Genomic DNA, 7,042 nt, shown 5'->3' with positions numbered 1-7,042 from the left:
AATCAGAATCTTCGTGGTATAAGCTAGAATCCATTGGCAGCATTCTTGAGAATCTGGAAAGTCTAAACCTTGTTTGTGGTATTCCGAGTAGGATTCAGGGATTGAATGACTGTGACAAGTTTCAAACTCGCGATTGTTGGGCGTAGTGACAGACGCAAAAGAATCACTGGATTCTATTCCGACATGATTGAGAACCGACAGATGATTAGCCGTGCTGTGACAGAGCATTTGGACCATTTTCACTGAGAGGACGGGAGATAGCCATTGACAATGGTGAAACCCAACATACAGCTTGCCATGGAAAGCAGTAAGAATGATTGGATGAAAGCAGTAGAAAAGCAGAGATTCAGAAGGAACAAAGCATCTCCATACACTTATCTGAAATTCCCACCAATGATTTACATAAGTATCTCTATCTTTATTTTATGCTTTATTTATCTTCATATTCGAAAACCATTATAGCCATTTGAATCCGCCTAACTGAGATTTACAAGATGACCATAACTTGCTTCATACCAACAATCTCTGTGGGATCGACCCTTACTCACGTAAGGTATTACTTGGACGACCCAGTGCAGTTGCTGGTTAGTTGTGCAAAATTGTGACAAAGTGTGATTCACGTTTGAGAGCTCCAAGTCTTTGGCGCCGTTGTTGATGATCACAATTTACGCGCACCAGTGTGTAAAATGAATCATGTACCTGAGGGGGCCTCTGACTCCCCTTTATATAGTTTTGGGATAGATATCTTTGTCTTATCTATTAAGATAATATGGATATTTGATTTCGAATGTCGGTTAGGAATTATAGGGCCGGTCCGGACCACGAGTAGGGTCGGGGCTCGGCTAATCGGGTGCGAAAGTTACTCCAAGTTGGTGGACCTGGGAATCGGGTCCGTAACACAATGTAATCGAGTAGATTTTATAATAATCTTTGAGATTTTACGGATTATTTAATTTAGTTTTTAAAGTTTCAATTTTTCTATAGTGGTTCTTCAGATTGTGTTTCGAGCACCATAATGGTTTCTGAGCTCATTTTCGTCTTCTTATCATCCCTCCACCACACCTCTTTTTGTCATCCCTCTTCCCTCTCTTCTCATCCTCAACTCTCTCCATTCCTCTCTTTCTCTCCTTCGACTTACCTTCCTTCACTCTCTCATCCCTCCCCTATTCTCTCCTCTATCGCCACCACACTTCATCCTCAAAGCCTCACATATAGTCTCCACCTTGCGCCATCTCATCCATGATTATGCTTGGGATCCTAATTTCAGTTTTTATTCTCCAGTTCCTTTCAATTTAGTACTCTTGTTTTTTCTCTTGTGTGAATACCCCCATCTTGATTCATCAAGATGAAGTTCAATCAAAACCGTTAATTTTCAATCATATTTTTTTTATTTGTGATTCAATTTAAAGTTTATGAAATGGCCTTGAGTTTGTTGAGAGGTCTCATGAAATCGTCGAAACATGCATCATCGGCGATGAACATGGGGAGTTTGAGTCTTGTGAGCAAACAAATCAGTGAGCACACTGCCAAATGGATGCAGGTAACCATTTTCATCTTAATGTTATTGTTCACAAGATTCGGGTTGTGTTTGATTTTGGGGGATGAAGTGTGGTGGCATGAGAGAGGAGAGGGATGAGAGAATATAGGAGAGGTGACAGAGGATGAGATGGAGGGGAGAGAAATGACAAGAAGAGTTTAAAGGAGAAGAATACGGTGGATAGAGAGAGGAAGGAGAGGAGAGTGACAGAACTATATGGTGTGAAATTCAGGGACTTATATCATAGCCACATTAGCACCGAAATAATTGTGTTATCGCCGAAAATGAGTTTAGGAATTATTTAAAACTCAATATTCTAAGAAATCACTATAATAAAATTAGAATATCAAGGATCAAATTAAATAATCTTGTGAATCTCATAGACTATTATAAAAATGTACTTCGATATAATCAGTGTTTGGTTAGTTATATATATATATATATATATTAAAAATTTCAAATATAAAGACATTATCCTACTTAATAGAGTAATACAACAACCAGAGTAATTAGATTTAGATTTGCGTATTGTTCGAAAATAAAATGGATATATACTATATAAAATGTATAAATTAATTTAAAATTTAATAATTGTATAATTAAAAATTTATACAGAAGTTTGACTTTAAGTAAAATTATTAAAATACTCAATTTAAATATATTTATTTGATTTCATATTATTATCTTTATTTTTGTTCTTTTCTTCTGAGTAGTCATGTTTATTTATTTATTTTTTAGATTATATTTAAATATCATAATACAAATATGAAATTATTAGATAAAATACAATTTTAAATATATTGTTTCAATAGTCAAAATTAACTTTTTATTTTTTAATTTTATTTTTCATGACTCATGATAATACTATGTATTTTTGAGAATATTACAACTAAATGATATTAAAAAATATAAATAGTTGAAAGAAAAAGAAGTAATATATGAATGATATAATTGATGAATATAATTAGATTAAAAGAGAAAAAAACTAAAAAGAATTATAAAGGATATGATATATAATTGACATTAGCATTCAATTTTTAATTTATTTTTCATGACTCATGGTAGTACTATATATTTTCAACATATTACAACTAAATGATATTAAAAAAATATAAATTGTTAAAAGAAAAATATATAATATATAAATGATATAACAAATGAATATAGTTAGACCAAAAATAAAAAAACTAAAAAATTATAAAGGTCTAGTCTTTTAAAAATTTATTATCTAATACATATGTTTAGGAAACAAAAAAAAGAGTTGTAGTCATTAACCGAATATTAATAAGAATGGAAAAAAAAAAAGAATAAGAGACATGATATTATGTGAAAAGAAGAAATAAAAAAGTGTGAAGTGAATATTGATTTATATAGAAAACATAAGAATAAGTAATTATAAAAGAAGATGATGAATTATGTTTTATTACTCAATTTATATCTATTAAAAAAAAATAGCATTAATATTGAAATTATATAGTATCTTATATAAAAGTAAAAGTAAGAGAATATAAAAGGAATAGAGTAACCTAAAAAATAAATGAATAAATGACATAATAAGAGTGAAAAGGAAAATAAAAAGATTTCTAAGTTGTAATTTTATGTAATAATCATAAGAAAGAATGAGTATAAAAGAGGATGAGTTAGGTTTATATCTAATAAAGAGAAACAATATTAACATTAAAAGTATATAGTGTCCTATATAAAAGTAATCTAAAGAAAAATAAATATTATGAAAGTGAAAAAAAAATGAAAGAAAATTCTAAACTATAATAACAAAGCACATGAGAAGTAGAAATAAAAAATTTAAAAATAATTTATTTAAAAATAAAAAAATTAAAAAATAATTTAATTAGATAAGTAATAAACAAATTGTGTCAGTTAGTAATATATGCTGATATGACATAATATAAAAAATACTAAAATATTAATTTTAATTCTGTTTTAATATATTATAAATAGAAGTATTGTGGTAGTGAAGATTAAATTTATAGAAGATTCTCATGGAACAAAATTCTATTAAACTATTCATACTAATAACAACCTTTTTTTTATATTATTGCCAAGGCTTCTTTCAGTATTTCAAATTTGAGTAGTTCTGTGGACTATAGTTACATGGAGAAAATATCAAGTTTTAAAGACATGTAAAATATTTGACTTAAACCAAGTTGAAATGTTCATAAGAGTATTTTGCATTTATTGAACTTGAAACTTTTATGACAACTTTGATCAATGCAATTCTGATTCAGTTTTGGTTACCTGTAAAGTTTATTAAGCATTCCAATTATATGTTAATTATATTAGAAGTCTATGCCTAAGTTCTTTATAACAGTAGATCTCACTGAATGATTTTTAGAGAAAATCTAGTACCTNTGTTAATCCATATTTACAATAATCTAAAAGAGAATTGAATTGAGTTTTAAAATTTTTAACAAAAACATTTCACAAATACTAATAAAAAAATGTACTAATCAAAATTAAAAGCAAATATCTGACGAATAGAATTAAATAGATAAGAGAATAGATTTTCTCAATTTTTTAATTATTTAGTAAAGTATGATTTTTAATTTATATTTTTTAGATTAAATTAAAAAAATATTAAATAATAAAAAATATATTATAAATGTAGAATTTTTTCTATAAAATGACCGCAGGGCCGAACTTTTTATCTGTTGGAAAGTGAAATTGGGCCAATGCTGATATTAGATGAATTTGAGGATAGGGCTTTTTTGCTTTTTTTAAATTTTCAAATGTCATTTAGCAAGGTGTAAAAAACGTCTTTCTTTTGTTCTGTTTCTTTTTTTTTCCTCTTTTTTTTTTATCCATTTTGCTGCAGTGAATTGGGTTATAAAACTTTTAGTATGTGCACTTTTGTAAGCTGCGGAAAGCATGCTGAATTGTATCACATACACCTGACTAGTTAGATTTGTGTATGAGAATTCAACTTTTTTATTATTTTTTACACTACATTATTTTATTTTCAAAGTGGATTTTACTAAAGTTCAAAAGACCGTATTTTACAGGACTGTATATAATTCGGCTCGGTTCGAAAATCTGGCTTGAATTTAAATATTTTAGGGATTAATTTTGTGTGATTTTATTGGATTTGTGATTAAATAAGAGTCTCAAAAATATATTCGATTTATGTAAACTTTAAGAAAATTAATAAAGTATATATGTTTTAAATTAATTTTAATAATTATAAATTTGTTATTTTATTTTTAATCACATTTATTAAATTAAAAAATAGATAAAAAACATTAAATTAGAATTTATAGACAAATTCAAATTCAAATATGGATATCAACTTTTCAATAACAAGTTTTTTCTTTATAAATAAGTGGGCTCAGGATACGGTGGTCCACAATGTTTGGACTATTAAATGGTTTCGTAACAAAATATATTTTTTAAATTTTTTTAATAATGGTTAAATAGTCTTTTTTAATTTAATTACAAATTGACCCATGTTTTATTTAATTATAAAAATAATTTTTTATTTTATAAATAATTATTTTATCATAAATCTATCATGTTTATTAACAATCAAGAACAAAAACAATAACGAATTAGATCTTTTATTGATCCTAATAAATTTTTTGGCTATTCCATTGTTTAAAAGATTAAATTTGATCCGTCACGTTCGTGAAGAATCATAAAATCGTGTTTCCTTGAAAATCAATCGATTGGACTATCAAACCAATCGATTGAATTATAACTCAATCGATTGGATTACAATTTACCACTAAACAATCGATTGAAAATTACTGGGCAGCGTATTTTTCGCAAAAATCAATCGATTGGTCATATTACCCAATCGATTGAACGATGACTAATAATGTGTGTTTCTTACAATTCAATCGATTGTTTAGAATTTTCAATCGATTGAATGCTTCAAAATCTTTAATTCACCAAAACAATATGAATTTGCCTAATTCAATCGATTGAAGTGTGCTACCCAATCGATTGAAATATGTACTACGCCTATTTATATCTTGTTGTCGTTTTTAGAAATTATCTTATTATTCATCTATCTTATTTTTAAAATTCTATCTTCAATTTTTGAGGTTTTATTTTGATTTAGATACTCTAATCTGATCTTTTCCTTAATATTAACATTATAAATTGGTGAATAATCCATCACCAATTATTCAATATCACCATTGAAATCGTGTATCATTTTCTTTGATTATTAAAAATTTTATTGTTTTTCTTTGGAACATTCATCTACTCAATATCCAATTTTTTTAATTTTTTATCCGTCTATTTAATATCCACTATTTCTTCATCGTTAATCACCATTACAGCAATCAGCAAGGTCTAATCAAGTTTTTCATTGTAGTGTTCAGAGAATAAACCATCATTTTGATTACAAAATAGAGGTCAGTGAATAGAATCTCTAATTTTGCAATTATTGATACTTTATTCGTGAAATTTATTGTGTAATGAAAAAATATTTTTTTATCTTTTATTAATTCACAAACATTGAGAAATACTAAAAAGTAAATAGATATTATTTTTTATTATTAATTAGCTAGCAATCATGGACGGACCTAAAGGGAGCGAGTAGTGGCTTGGACACCCAAAATTTTAAGAAACCATACTTATCTATAACAAATAACAATATATAATGGGAATACAGAGTGTTTGATGTCCAATATAGTTTTGGTAATTTTTCTCTTCAAATTATTAACGTACAAAGAATAAAAATGGCTCACTTAAAAAAATTGCTCACTCTCAGTATAAGATTATAAAAATGGCTCCACTTACACTATAGTTTAAATAAAGTAATTTTTTTAATTAAATGTACAAAGAATAATTTTTCTCTTTAAATTATTATCATACTATTTTAATAATATACTCTTGATGTTTATATGCAATATATAATGATAATTAGTGACTAAATTTAAATTCCAATATTACTCTTAAATAGAGGTTTATTATTAAAAAAAATCTTTTGTCAATTTCGTTAAATAAAAAAATTTCTACCCATTTTTTTACAGTAATATCATTAAGATATTCTTATTGGATGTAAATTATTGTTACAAATATTTTTATTAAGATATGTTTTGAAGGAATAAAAGTAAAATAGTTCAATAAGGATAATTTAAAAAAAAATAAATTTACACTAATAATTTTTCTCTTCAAATTATTAACGTACTTTTCTAATATACTCTAAGTGTGCTACCTAATATAATTGGTGATGGATTATTCAAACAAAAACAATAAAATTTTTAATAATCAAAGAAAATGATACACGATTTAAATGGTGATATTGAATAATTGGTGATGGATTATTCACCAATTTATAATATTAATATTAAGGAAAAGATAAGATTAAAATATCTAAATCAAAATAAAACCGCAAAAATTGAACATAGAATTTTAAAGATAAAATAGATAAATAACAAGATAATTTCTAAAAATGACAATAAGATTGAAATAGGCGTAGTACATATTTCAATCCATTGGTAGCAAATTTCAATCGATTGAATTAGGCAAATTCATATT

Source organism: Arachis duranensis, chromosome 9, assembly GCF_000817695.3.
Source record: "Arachis duranensis cultivar V14167 chromosome 9, aradu.V14167.gnm2.J7QH, whole genome shotgun sequence".
NCBI lineage: Eukaryota > Viridiplantae > Streptophyta > Magnoliopsida > Fabales > Fabaceae > Arachis > Arachis duranensis.
Note: the sequence above shows the minus strand (reverse complement) of the source record.